A 15563-nucleotide genomic window follows, 5' to 3' on the forward strand; every position below is an offset into this window, starting at 1 on the left:
GAAAGGATTAACTTATTTAAATTGTCATTTTCAGAATTCACATCATTCAAGGGGTCATTAAATCCAGCATAGTGGTTTAGAGCACGGGTTTTTGCCTTTAAACAACCCAGGATTAGAGCCAAGGCTTTGCCACTCACCAGCTGTGTAACTTCTAAGGTTCACGTCCTTCATCTGCATAATGGGAATAAGAACACCCACAAAGTGTTGCTATAAGGATTAAATCAGACAATGCACACAAAGAACATTTATCCCAGTGCATGGTACTTATAAGAACTCTAGGGACTTCCCTGGTGGCACAGTGGTTAAGACTCTGCACTCCCAATGCAGGGGGCCTAGGTTAAATCCCTGGTCAGGGAAGTAGATCCCACATGCTGTAACTAAGAGTTCACATGCCACAAGAAAGGAGCCAGCGAGCCGCAACTAAGGAGCCCATAAGCCACAACTAAGACCCAGCGCAACCAAATTTAAAAAAAAGGGGGGGGGGGAAGAACTCTACAAATGTTTTCTACTATTATGATTATCAGAGCATCTTGTTTGTGTGGCACTACAGAATTGATCATTGATGCATTCAATAAGAAGTTATTGAGCATCTATGACATGGCAGACACTGTGCTCAGGATACAACAAAGGATAAGAGAACCTAGTTCCTACCTCTCATAGAGCTCAAAGTTTGGGAGGAGAATTACTCTATAAATGTGATGTTCTTGGCAACGTTCTTGGCATCGAAAATTTCAGAAGAATCCTTCCAAGACTCGTGATGGATCAAACAACTCTTACAAAATAAATAAGAAAATCTTCCCTATATGAAAACTAGAAGGGGAAAAAAATGAATTCAAAACACATGAGCCTGAGACATGACGGAACATTTATCTGACACTGGATCTTCTGGATTAATTACAATGACCACGAGCCTTGCTCTTGCATACTCGATTCCTCTGATGGTTCCCTTCCTCTTTACCTTCACTGCCACTCTTCTAGTTCCTTTCTCAGCATCTCTAGCAAGTACTAGACTCTTTTCTGGGTTTCTGACATACGGGCTCAGTCCCCTCTAATCGTTCCTCAAACATCCCTCAACAGTCATTCACGTCATTTCCAATCATCTCATGCCCCTGCTTAAAACTCCCCGACACCTTCCTGTTGTCCACAGGGTAGAAGCCAATGGCTGTGCATGGCATACATAGCTGTTCATGAACCAGACCCTTCTTATAGCCCAGGTCTTGCCAGGTCCTCTGCCAAAACTGTTATTGTCTTAATTATTTAAAGGTTTCAAAAGGACCATATTATCTCATCTCCGTTCTTCCACATGCTGTCCCCTCTGCCCAGAAGACCCCCTCCCGCTCTGTGGGATTCCTCTCATATTATCAGGGCTCCTCAGACCTTGATGATTCGGGGAATCTTAATGGTTTGTCACATTTTGTTTGTTTCTGTGTCCATCCCTCCAACTGAACTGCAAGCTCCTTGTGGGCCAGTTGTCTTATACTTTGGTACCCCAACATCTGTAATATTATGTACCTCAAAATAGATGCTCAGTGGAAAAGTATCTATTTTTTTCACATGCTTATTTACTTGATATTCATAGAAACTGTGCCCTTTAGAAACTATGGGAGATTGGAAGAGCTGGTTTGGGACTTGTGTCCCACTGTCAAATGATAAAACCAGAATTAAGAAACATTCAGTAACAAGTTGTTACTTAAATTCTTGCAGTGTTTTCACATTCTCTCTTCCTTCTCTTAGTCCACGTGACCTCTGAGTACAGGGATGTAAACCAAGAAAAACTGAATAATAAAAGTAAAAAACAACAGCAAGAAAGCAAAAGGGATTTTTAAGTGTAAGCTGAAAATGAATCTAACTCATGATTCTCTATTTGTTAATCACCTCTCAAAAAATGTACTCCCAGGGGCTTCCCTGGTGGCACAGTGGTTGAGAATCTGCCTGCCAATGCAGGGGACACGGGTTCGAGCCCTGGTCCAGGAAGATCCCACATGCCGCAGAGCAGCTAGGCCCGTGAGCCACAATTACTGAGCCTGCGCGTCTGGAGCCTGTGCTCCTCAACAAGAGAGGCCGCGATAGTGAGAGGCCCGTGTACCGCGATGAAGAGTGGACCCCGCTCGCTGCAACTAGAGAAACCCCTCGCACAGAAACGAAGACCCAACACAGCAAAACATAAAATAAATAAATAAATTAATGAATTTTTTTAAAAAAGTACTCCCAAAGAAGAATTTTCTACATTGTTTTCCATCCTCAAACCAAACAAAAATTTTCATCATTGATGACCTACTCACTCTTCAAAACTTTAATTCTTTTGCTATTTGTAATCAACTTTAAATTTCCAAAATGTCATTAAGTATTACATTTAGTGATATAACAAAACCACATGCCAGGTAGGACACTGCCTGTAGGACTCATGGTTGGTGATGCCTGGATGATCCAGATAAGGAAGCAATATTGCTTTAAGCCACAACAGCTCTCAACAGTGTCACTGGTCACAGGGAGAGAGGCAAATTCACAGGCAGCACCGTGGGAGTTAATGAATGGCTGACCAGATGGTGCCTGTCAGAAGGTGTTAACTCTTTAGACACCTGGGACTGTTTCCTGGAAGTAAATGAGAGGTGCAACAGAAACGGACTGCATCTCAATCACACAGAAGCAGAGAGGCCCACTGTTAATGAAAATGATCACATTGCCGGCATATTTTTCTTCTTATGATTTTTTGTTTGTTTTACATGATAGACATGGAGGAGGGTCTAGCTGAAAATATACTATTCATAGTAAGTTATGCTATGGATTAAATATGAAAAGCTATATATAAACTGCATATTGGTATTCTTAATTAGGAAATATCAAATAGAACAAGGAAAAACTCCGAAATAATGGTAAACTTGCCTGGAATTAATAAGGGTATTTCAACGACTATACCATGCACTGCTTAGAAAGAAGTAATCGTTGAAATACAATGACCTGCCGATGTTATTGAAAGACATTCAAACGGCAGAGCTCACTAAGGACATGCTGGCACTTCTGACCTTCTAACATAACACAAAGAAACCACTCTTCCCAGTTCGACCATTTTCATTTGTTGCTTTTTGCAACAGGTGAAATTTTCCTATTACATGCTCACTGATGTCTCTGATGGGTAAACCCTGACACTCAGTGATAACTTCCTAGCAGATAGAACCAGAAGGAAACTTCATTGACTTTTTGTTGTGATCCAAGAACGTTACATCTGTTGTGTTACTGTCAGGTACTGCATGAAATCAACTATATAAATGCCAACCCTAAACTACGGGTAGGCAGTTGGATTGAAGTGAAGAAGTCAGCAGATCGGACGATCCACTTATTGGCTATATGACGCCAGACAGGTGCTTAACCTCTCCGTGCCTCGTTTCCTGGTTGTAGTGAAGATTATGTGAAATGAATGAAAGGACCTTGACATAGAAGCTGGCATGAAATTAAAGCTCATATGAATTGCTTTTCCTTCCTGACTACGGACAGCACTCTGTTACGTTCATTCATTCATTTCGTTCTTGTTTTTCCATTCTCCTTGATTGCCAACTGTGCATTTGTTTTCAACCTTGCATCACCCTGAAAAGCCTTCTAGAACTTCAGAGATGTATCCAGAAATTTGCCTTGTTTGTTATCTAACAAAGGAAGCAATGACTATATGAGGATGATACGGAGATACTGACTATCAATACTATCATTTTTTGCTGCTAGACTCAACCCCCTCAGCAGGGGTCGATGTGGTGGGTTTTTCCATTACAATGTCCTCTGTGCTGGGTATTGAGCAATTCTTGGGGGCAGAGCTTTCTCACAGAGAGTTTAAACAATGCAGTCAGCAGAAATATGTAAAGTTAGCAATGACCAAGATATGGGTCATTTCTTTTCTGTCTCTTTTAGATGTGGTTTTTTTATTTGTTGGTTGTGAGATGTGCATCCGATTACATACACATACACATTTCTCACTGCATAGGTTAACCCACTCACTCAGCCTCCACCTCCACCTGCATGAAAGACTGATGTAACTATCAAGATGTGGAACCAGTTGTTTTGATCACAATAACAATGGCATATTTTTGGTTCCAATAGACTTAATAATGAAATAGAATGAATAACAGAATGAGCAAGATTTTGACAATTTGTACATGTGCATTCTAAAAGCAAAGGAAGGCAAAGAGAATACTGAACTCAGAAATGAACATTCAACGGCACGACACAATTAGCATGGCTTAGAATACAGAGGGGATGCTGACGCTGTTTACAACGCTAGTTCAGCCAACCTGGAATATGATGTGTAGTGACCACTGTTTAACCGTGGACTTGAAAATGTGATTGTATCTATCTCAGAAAAGTCTCCAGCTTTTAAAACTTACCTAAATTCCAACTTAAGACATCCAACCATGAGGCAAATATCCTAAATGCTAATTCTGAGAGACCAGAATTCTCCTGATACTATTGGTGAGTTTGAGTTGAGTCAGGGCTTTTGCAGACAATGACCTGTGGACAGTATTACTAATATCAAAAAGCAACAATATTTCTACATATTTGTCTCATGTCACGCTTCTCTCAATACCATCCTTTTATCTGTCTCACCAGTGTCACTAGTGAGACAAGCATTAAGACCAAGTACATTCAGCACTGCTGAGGATTTTCACTTTGAGAGCAATGCATGCATCCCTGCAAATCAGTTGACCTCCTAACTCTAACCCAAGAGATTTGTCATACATCCATAAGTACCATTTACAGAACTAAAAGTGATTCCCTCACAAACATTTGCGGACCACCTATGTCTAGTTATTTAGAACGATATGTGCACATTGCTTGCGAGATGGCCATCACAAACATGAAACTAAGATATATATGTGTCAAATAGAAGTTGAATTTTAATACAGCTTTCCTCCCTAAAGAGCCGTGATTTTCACATTTCAAGTTCCAAACCAGGTTTAGCTCCATCTTGATTCCTAATTTCCCATTAGGGCAACAGCTTGTCTCCATTGGGCTAAAAAGACAGAGAATTGAGACAATGCTCTGGATCATTTGGGCCAAAATCCACTTTAGCTTCACATATTTGTGCCGAATAGCATTTTGGTCTCATTTCTCTTTTTCACTTTGCATTTGCAGACCCAAGTAAAGAAGAATTAAATACTGAGAGATGATGATGTCAGTTAGAGTATTATTAGGCCAGGCTGTAAGAAGACACTCAAATTAGCTAGTGTATGTCATTCATCATGGCTCATCGAATGAGACTGAGCAATTTAAATACAGGAATTTCTGGTCTTCTGCCCCACCACAGTAAAGCCACTTATATTCAGGTCAAGTAAATGTCTAACTTCTAAGTCCAGTGACTAGAGTAAATGTCCCTGTCACCCAAGCCTGTCCTCATCCCCTGCTCCCTGAAATTTTCCCAAACTGCCTAAGAATTCCTAAAACTCCTTTCACATGGGGCAAAGTTTTTCATTTCAAAATGTCACTGGGAAGAAGCTATGTGTTTACTCATTTTTATATTAAGGGATGGATATCCGTAGGGGGGTAGCTCCTCCTTATTACAATGTAGAACTGTTAGAACTCAGCACTGGAAGAACAGTATCCTAGTGAAGAAGGTTGGCCTCTCGGGGTGTTGGTTCTCCCTCACCCCACCCTTCACCAGAGTTTCACCTCTTTGAAGTTCTCTTCTTTCAGTTTCCATAGCCACCCCCATGCTGACCCCCAGAAACGCCATGCTCCCCTTTGATATTCTAGGCCACGCATGACTAAAACCTCTTTTCTCAGTGTCTCTTAGCATAGCTGATACTGACTAGAATACTCAAGTCTTTATTCTATATTAAAGTTCAATGCTGATGAGGGCAGGGGAAATGGAGGAAGCAAGAAATGGAAGGAAGAAAGAGAACGAACAGTCTAGGACTCTTTGTCTAGAAGGTTGCCGTGCCTAGGAGCTATGTCCTTTCATTCTCACATCAATCATATAAGGGAGCTTTTATTTTTCACGCTTTATAAATGGTACAACAAGATGCAGAGAGATTTAATAACTCGCCCAAGATCAACCGTTGGTAAATGGCAAAGCTGGACTCCAAACCCAGGTGTGCAGGACCTTAGGCGCATACACCTGGATCACGCAGAGCCCCAAAGGATGCCCACAGCTTCCAGGTTAAGTTGCTTGGGATTCCTAACTCCCCATACCCACCCTATTCTGTAAGGAGAGTACCTCGCCAATATCTGGTTAAGTTCATGCGTAAAACCAAGAGAATCATCCTGCAGCTGCCCTGGATTTGACTCTCTGGTTTCTGGCTGTCCAGCCTGAGACACTCCTTTCAAGGTGACTGGTTCTCACTTAAATCCAGTAGGTCCCTGCCCTTTACAAACAGAACACAAAACAACAGTACCTTTTAACCATACAACCTTCCACATGACTTCCACACAAGAGTTACACACAAATGTAATAATAGAGTGCTTCCTCTCAAACAATAGTCTTGTATTGTTTCGGAGGCAGGTACTGGGTACAAAAAGGAGGAAGAATGTAGTGGAAGCCATTGTAAGCATATACAGGTTAAAGGAAGAGCAGGCTGGGGTAATGCCAATCAGTCCCTTTCCTCCTTTCTCTGCTAAGAGCCTGCTCATTTCTGAAGGCTCATCACAGATTCTTCCTCGTCATGGATTTTTTTTCTGATGTCTCCATGTGGTCCAAATTTACCCATTGTCTCATCTTGTAACGTTTTGTTTATACCTTTATTACTGCCCTAGAATTATGCTGTATCATGGTATTATTCGTTGTTTTTGGTCTTCTACCCCAAGTAAAGTAAAAAGCTCCTTTGAGGAAGGGCTGTGCCTTATCTCACATAGTTCTTGAGGCACGTTAGAGCCAGTAACAGCATTACTAATACTAACAGTAATGGCCATTATTTATTGAGTACTTACCTTGTGTGTCCCAGCCTCACAACCCTTAAGATAAGGGTTACCAGTCCTTTTTTAGATGTAGGAACCAAGGTTCTAAATAGCTAAACAACTTCCCCAAAGTCATGCAACCAATATATGGCTTCAATCTCACATCTGACTAATCCCCAGAGGATGTGTTTTTTTTTTTCCAGTGACCACTAAATAAGTGTTTACTGAAAGAATAAGGATAGTAAAACTTCACCTGCTTCCCAATTTTGTTCTGTAAATGGCCCAAAGTAAATCAACAGGCGGAAGAGGTGTTTTGGTTGTTGTTTTTACTATCTAATATGGTCCTGTCTAAGTGAGCCCCATTTCACAGGCTTGTATTTCCAAGATGCTCAAACATAAAAGTGTATGAATATTACGAATATAAAAATAAAGAGGAGAATGTAAGAAAAGGTAAAGGTGATCAAAATGTATAAACTTCCAGTTATAAGATAAGTAATTCCTAGAGATGTAATGTATAGCATGGTGACTATAATTAACAATATTATATATTTGAAAGTTGAAGAGAGAATAGATCTTAGAAGTTCTCATCACCAAAAAGAAGAAAAAAAATTGTAACTATGTGTGGTGATGGATGTTAACTAAAATTATTGTGGTAATCATTTTGCAATATATAAATCATTGCAAATCATCAAATCATTATATTGTACACTTAAAACCAACACAAGGTTATATGTCAATTATATCTCAATACAAATAAATATGTATCTAAAGATATAATTTTTTTTAAATCTTTATCTCTGTCAGGATTCAGGTGCCCCTTCTTATACTGAAGAGACTCTTATCTCCTAGCAAGCCAGCCAACTCACCAGTATTACATGATGGTCAGTCTCTGTCAACTTCTACAGATGCTCTGTAGATGCTCAAATCCTGTGGGAAAGAGTAAAACGAACCTGAGAATTTTCTGAGATCCATATTAGTATGTATTAAGTGATGTGAATTCAGTATTGTCATTTTTTAATGGAATGAAAAGTCTGTAAGGGAACTAAGTAGTCTTCAGGTTATTTACTGTGGGAAAAAAGATAATTCTTCATCCCTCAATGAATCTTCATGGCACTGCACACAAAATCTGCTTACCAGAGGTCAGTGCTGTGAATGTTAAATGACTTCTGTGTGAGAATACTTAGATTTATCCTTGCTTTCTATACAAAGACTGCCCCTGTTCCACTGAGGCAGAGACGAGTCTTATACCTGGTAATAATATTAATCAGACATGAACAGCTGAACAATGAGGGATATGCAACTGCCATTACTAATGGTGGAGAAATTGGAAGCAGAGAAAGAAAAATACAGGTAATAAAGTCACACAAACACACATAAGCACATACTTGGGAGAGGAGATAGGAAAAGAGTTATCATGTTCATTATATTGTGAACAGGGCAATTGGTAACTTATATAATAGCCAAAATGATGCGTTAACAACAGTATTAATCTCAATTGATATTATAAGGTTAAAAAATGGTTTTTGCCCATTTGCTCAATCAACTAATCAAATTAGTTTGTTCTAACAACTTATCTTGGGTCATTAATTATTAACCGTGTTAGGCTGTTGCGAGGGAAAAACTAAAAGATAGTTATTTTCCTCAGGCTTTCAGTCTCCTACACTGCACATTTTTTACATGCTTACCCTGTGCCAGGCACTGTTCCCAACTCCCTTTGTCCCACTAGACCAAGAAATCCTTGAGTGTAGGAATGTGAAAAAACCATTATGACGCAGCATGGTCAGTACTAACCAGAAGGATGGCCTTCTGGGAAAGCTTCCCAGAAGAAATATTGATTGAGATGATCTTGAATAATGGGTAAATGTTATGTATTGGAAGCAACAAGGGCCTGAAGACAGAATGCCACTTTTAGAAAACAGTAAGAGAGTCCACATGATGGAATAGCAGCATCTCTGAGGAAACAGAAGTTGAGGTAGCTGGAGTGGGGGGTAGGGGCCATGCACAAAGGGTCTCAGATGCTATGATCTGGAACTGGGACTTTATCCCATCAGTGATGGAGAAATACTAAGGGAAAAAAACGCATGCACAGAAAAATACAGCCAAGAGCATAAGGGAGCAAAACTATGAAGAGCTAATGATTAAGAGCTAAAAGTTCAGTGGGCCTGTCTTGAAGGTTGAATAAACAGAGAAATGAGAAGATCAGTCGGGGCAGACACAACAACCATTCCCAAATCCCCTTCTCTTGTCTTGCTTTCCTCCCCCTATAAAGACAAAAAATCAGGATACTGGCTTTCTAGCCTCCTTTAAGCTAAGGTTGGCCATGCGACCAGTGCCCATGAGATCCTGATCAGGCCACTGAGCTTAAGAGAAAGTCTGCAAGAGCTTCTCACATACACAAACACAAGGAATTGGACAAGCTACTTAAAGATTTTTCTTTCCTAATAAAGGGAAGGACTTGGGCTTCCCTGGTGGCGCAGTGGTTGAGAGTCCGCCTGCCGATGCAGGGGACACGGGTTCGTGCCCCGGTCCGGGAAGATCCCACATGCCGCGGAGCGGCTGGGCCCGTGAGCCATGGCCGCTGACCCTGCGCGTCCGGAGCCTGTGCTCCGCAATGGGAGAGGCCACAACAGTGAGAGGCCCGCATACCGCAAAAAAAAAAAAAAAAAAAAAGAAACTATTACCTAATTAACTCTAGACCAGTTCATTTTATACATTATCTTAAAAGGTCGGTAAGCACTATGTTAATAATAGTGAGTAACAAAGTCATACTAAACTAATACCACGCAGCATTTGTAAATCCATTTTATAATACCCTCCTTGTATTGTTACATGCTTTATTGTTTACTTTTTCTCTGGTTGCTAATTGTTACATAGTTCTCTGCTGGGGGCTGGAATCCCTTAATACATCTCTTAGAGATTCTTAGTTTCACAGTTTCTGAAATGACAACAGAGCTAAAACAGAAGGAAATACAGTATCAAACCTCTGCTGGTGTGATTTCATATAGCTTCCTGAGAATGGTAACATTGTGTTTATCCATTTGCATCTCAACTCCAACCTGTGCAGGAATATCAATTGCTCTCCATAGCTGCTCTCATCTTTGTTTTTCTGAATGTAAGGCATGCCAGTGGTGCATGCTGATGAGCTGGTATCCTCTCGCCCACACACACAGAGGAATTGAACTCATCATTGAACTTCAATCTGTTTGAGAAACAGATACCTTTTGATTTGAGGATTTGAGAGCAGGTGTAAGGTTTTCTATTAATAAAACAAATGACAAATCAATACAAGATTTTATTTAGAACTAATGTATTTTTAATAAGTTTACTTTGACAAGTATATAATATGCTCTCATCACTGATTCTGATGAATACATTGATCGGCAAATGAGATGCTGGAATGTGGAATGCATTAGCTCAGGCGTCCTATTTCAAGGGCTTGAATTTTGATAATCAGAATCTAATCATTTAAATGCCTTTTAATTGTCAAGATCTGATCGACAAATATGATATATGCCTGAAAATACGCATTCTAAACAGAGCACGGCATAAAATCTAAAAAAAACTGGTAGCTTCTATCTGTAGGAAAAGAATCCAACAAGAGAGAAGCACTAAAAAAAGATGGCTTAAAAAATGGATCCAAGTTCTGGAACAATATAACTATAATGAGGAACAAAGGTTCAGTTTAGAGAGGACCATACCCACAGCTGCCGCCATGAAGGCCAGGACATTGTAACACTGTTCTATATTCTCAAGGCTGATAATGAGTGCTCTGGGTATATCCACGTTGTGGCTACAAGAACTGCAGTTCTTTGTACATCCTGTGCAAGAAAGAATCCTTTGACTTCTGGTTGCAGCAATGATTAGCAGAATCTAGATCTGGCATCTGCTCAAAAAGACCCATCCTATTTTTAATGTGACACACTGGGATCCTGATTGCGTTATGGCCTGACATGCCCCATTACTTTCAGGATAGAGGACTCAGCATCAAAAGTGTACTCACATTTCTAAATGTTTTAAGAACTATCTGAAATAGGCTAGGACTTCTAACATAATGAGCATATTTGTACAAACAACCTAGAGTTGCATTGGACAGAAGTGCTAAAGGAATAGAGGATAAGCTTGAAAGCCCCACTCCAGGTAAAAAACATATTCATATTGAGAGTTCCTCTTACATTCTGGATAAAAATCCTTTTTTGACAAAGTTCAAAAACTGGTTCTAAAGTTCATGCATAAATACAAAGGACCTAGAATAACCAAAATAATGTTGGAAAAACAACAAATTTAGAGGACTAACATGGCCTGATTTCAAGACTTACTGAAAAGCTACAGTAAGAACGTGTACTATGGTGTCAACGTAGAAAATTAAACGGATGCAATAAAGAATCCACAGAGAGACTCACATATCTTTAGCCATTTGTTTTTTTTGTTTGTCAATACTGGTGTAAGAAAAAAATTGAATATCCATATGTAAAAAGGTAAAACTTGACTCACGTCACATCTAAAAATTATTTCAAAAATGGATTATACATTCAAATATAAAACCTAAAATTATCCAACTTCTAGAAGAAAATCTTACTGACTTTAGGTTAGGCAAATATTTTTAAACTGGGACTCAAAAAGAAAAACTTGATAGAATAGACTTCATCAAAACTGAAAATATTTGCTAAATTTGTTGTTCAAAAGGTACTGCTAAGAAAATGAAAAGGTTGGCTACAGATTGTGAGAAAATATTTGCAGAACATATATCTGATAAAGGACTTATATTCAGACTATATTAAAAATACTTATAACTCCATAAGAAAAGCAAACAATCCAATAAAAAAGGCAAAAGATATTAAAGAAGACACAAGGAAGACAAATAAGCATATGAAAATTTTCAACATCAATAGTCATTAGAAAAATGTTCATTAAAACCACTAGATACCCACTAGAATGGCTAAAAGAAAGAAAATTTTCTAAAAACAGAAGATGCCAAGTGTTGGTGAAGATGTCGAGCAACTAGATTCTTATGCATGGCTTGTGGGGATGCAGAATAGAACTGCCACTTTGGAAAATAAATTGGCAGTTTTTTTATCAGTTCAAATACACACATACATATGGTCCAGCAATTCCACTCCTAAGTACTTATCCAAGAGAAATGAAAATGTGACCATACAAAGAGTTGTACTCAAGTTCAGAGCTGCTTTATTCATATTAATAACTGTCAAAAACTGGAAAGAACTCAAATACCCATCAACCGATGAAGGGATAAACTATTAGTGGTATATCCTTACAATGAAATATTGTTCAGCAATAGCATGGATGTTCCCAAGAGTCTTATGTTAAGTGAGAGAAGCCAGACACAAAAGACTACATATTTCCTTTAGATGAAATTCTAGAAAAGCCAGACAAAAGGATAAAAAGCAATACATACATACTGCAATGATTTTTTAATATGCACAGGAAATCAAAAGATATACATAAAAAATGTTGACAGGGATTGTCCATGAATAGGTTGGTGATTCTTTTCTTAATTATTTTCAACAATTTCCAAATTTGTATGGGAATGTACTACTTTCATAATATGGCCTTTAAGTATACAGAAAGGAATGCAAATAACACATACAAATACCTTTCTAAGGAAGAGACTGCTAGCAAATTTATCATGATAGGTAATTTGTTCCACTCTATTACATCTACCTGTTTAGTTCATGTTTTTCTTATTATTGAAGAACTTTTCAAAAATGTTTCCTCACCGTGGAAGTAATGGTCCGAATAGCTCAGCTTCCACAAAATGCAATTCATTTCATCAAGACAACAATGGCTGGGAATACTACCTGGGCAGGTAATTCCACAACTGAATATCAGTATTGCTCAGGTACGGAACCTTTCTCATTGTAATTGGCTTCTTCAAATGCTACATTCAGCTTGACACAAAGATAGTTCCCTGTGACAATCAGCTTATTAGCGTAGTTTTTTTTTCTTTCTTTTCTTGCGGTTCGCGGGCCTCTCCCTGTTGTGGCCTCTCCCGTTGCGGAGCACAGGCTCCGGACGCGCAGGCTCAGCGGCCATGGCTCACGGGCCCAGCCGCTCCGCGGCATGTGGGATCTTCCCGTACCAGGGCACGAACCCGTGTCTCCTGCATCGGCAGGCGGACTCTCAACCACTGCGCCACCAGGAGAGCCCTAGCGTAGTTTTAATATGAGTTAAAGGTACAAAACTATACAAGTCATTTTCTTGAAAGCAATTGCAGAATAAGACATTATCTGTTATCAAAGCATAAGAAGTGTGTTGAAAAACTTACAAAGAGGGCTTCCCTGGTGGCGCAGTGGTTGAGAGTCCGCCTGCCGATGTAGGGGATGCGGGTTCGTGCCCCGGTCCGCGAAGATCCCACATGCCGCGGAGCGGCTGGGCCTGTGAGCCATGGCCGCTGAGCCTGCGCGTCCGGAGCCTATGCTTCCTCAACGGGAGAGGCCACAACAGTGAGAGGCCCGCGTTACTGCAAAAAAAAAAAAAAAAAAAAAAAAAAACTTACAAAGAAAACTGATGCTGTGGGAAATTTTAAGAACATTTCATATTGACAACTCAAAATATGAGAAAAATGCCTGGTGCATGTTTTGGGGAATGTTCATGCAAGATAACAGACTTTGAATGTAAACAAGTACCTAGAAAACATTTTTGAATTACTTAAAAGGATATCTGTTCTTTTGAAAATGTATGGATTTGTGAAGTAACTACCAGTAAATACCTGAGGGGGTATAGTTATTGAGCCGAGCTACAAAGCTATGCATTTCTCCCAAAATACTCTACTTTTGCTGACAAAAATACAAAATGGAAAAGGTAAAAATTTTTTGCAATTAAAAACAGCCTGTGTGAAATCAAACCCAATCACCAAACATTATACATTATATAACATTCATTTGAACCACCAACTAAAACACAAGCCATTGCTTCATCGAAGAGATAATAGCAATAATATCGAACACTTGGTGAATTCCTAGCACATACCAATAACTATCCTAAGAATTAATGTTTTGTATTCATTTATTAAGTACTTAGACTCAGAAACAATACTTTATATCTGACTTTACTCAGAAACATTAAATTGTATGATTGGCTTTTCTTGACCACCTCTTCCTAAATCCATTATGGAAAATATTTAAATTAAGTGACAATGTGAACACTATTTTAATGTGCCTCTTGTGGAACAAATTATCTCTTTCAGACAAAGTTACCATTAATATCAGAGGAAGTACACTTACCAAATATTCCTTGGTACTATTCTAATCCTACCTGATATTTTTCGACTGATCGTTGCTCTACATTATACAGTACATTTTGTCCCATTATTTACAATTCTCTTTTATTTGCATTACTTATTCTATTTATTGTCACATATTAGTGTCTATCTAGGATGTCTGTTTGCTTCATTTGAAGGTGATGGTTCCTCCAAATCTAAAAGCTCCTGGAGAATAAGGGACAGTTCTAATTTATCTTTATTTTCCTGGGGCCCAGAAAAGAACACTGTAAGTGGTTCAGTTGCTTTGAGCTGAAGACCGTTAAGCACTAATGCTCAGAAAGAATTTTCCTCACCTTAGGATGCAGTCTAATAACCTTGAGAGAGTCTCAGGTGTGAGGCAATGTTAAAGCGCAAGGCTGTCTGCACAGGTAATTAATAGAAGGCAAGCAGGACTGGGCTTGTTCCCTGAGAAAGTTCAATCGCAGCGTCTTTAGTGGGGCAAAACCAGTTTCCAAGTACCGTATTAAATGACCTTCCTTCCTGCCCTGGCTCAAAGTAGGTGGAATTAAGAAGCATCAGACTTCTACGTGGCATGCCCAGGCCCTGCTCTGGCTCATTACTAAGTAGATAACTTCAGGCACCTCCATTTACCTTGCCTAGTCTCGTTTTCCCCTTCTGTAATTTTGAAATAACCTCAAAGGTCTTAATGAAGCAATATAAGTAAATCACTTCCTAACCTAGGAAGCACTCAATCAATGACAACTATTATTATTACCTCTCTGTAGCCCATTGGTAGAAGAAAGCAAAGCCGATGTTTCATTTAACTGCAGACTGGTCAGCAGATGGTTCTGTTAAGGAAGAAAACAGAGGACCTCTCAAAGGCAAGTACGGCTGGATTACTTTCACCTGGTGAACCTGTAGGACACGGTAAGCCTATCAAGGGCTGACTGTTACTGAACGGAAGTTCATGTGCCCCATGACGCACAGTGAGGCCAAACAGCAGAGAAAGGTTTACCGCAGGGCCATGCAAAGGAGAAAAGCGGCTCCTGCCCAAAACACCCCAACTCTCTAAAGGATTTCAGCAAAGCATTTTTAAAGGCAAGGTGAGGGAGGGCGTGGTTAGTTGTTGCAAGTTTCTTGGTGTCAGAATCCTTTGATCTTGCAGCTGTCCAAGTAGGTCAGGTCACGATGTTCCTGTAAACCTCCAACAAGACAAATGTTATTCTCTGTTCTGGTGCTTTTTATCTCTGTATGAACGGACTCTTTAAAGGTCAGAGCCCTGAGAATAGGCTATCCCATATATTTCAGGCTATAGGCAACATTCTTTTACAAAAGGGGCAGAGCCAACATGCCCAAGCCTGAGCAACAAACCACAAGGGTTAAAGGAAAAGGAATAGATCCAATATGGAGTCAGATTTGTTCTTACATTACTATTAACAAAATAGTTTTTTTTTCCCTGCCCCCTGGA

General features: G+C 39.5%; 1 long non-coding RNA gene across 6 annotated transcripts in view; it reads right to left on the reverse strand.

Moving 5' to 3' along the window:
• Positions 1–13140: 13140 nt before the first annotated feature.
• LOC111181405 (uncharacterized) overlaps positions 13141–15563 on the reverse strand; it is a 38600-nt gene continuing 36177 nt past the window's right edge. For 4 of the 6 annotated variants that reach the window (XR_002646492.2, XR_016394556.1, XR_016394554.1 and 1 more), the window contains 2 exons: positions 14871–14943; positions 13141–13354 (listed from right to left, as the gene is read on the reverse strand). This is a non-coding gene — a long non-coding RNA (uncharacterized LOC111181405). The remainder of the gene's footprint in view (positions 13355–14870; positions 14944–15563) is intronic. The other 2 variants (XR_016394557.1, XR_016394555.1) reach the window with 2 other exon arrangements.

Source organism: Delphinapterus leucas, chromosome 10, assembly GCF_059928025.1.
Source record: "Delphinapterus leucas isolate spDelLeu-1000000601 "Yukka" chromosome 10, BTC_Dleu_Yukka2, whole genome shotgun sequence".
Classification (NCBI taxonomy): domain Eukaryota; kingdom Metazoa; phylum Chordata; class Mammalia; order Artiodactyla; family Monodontidae; genus Delphinapterus; species Delphinapterus leucas.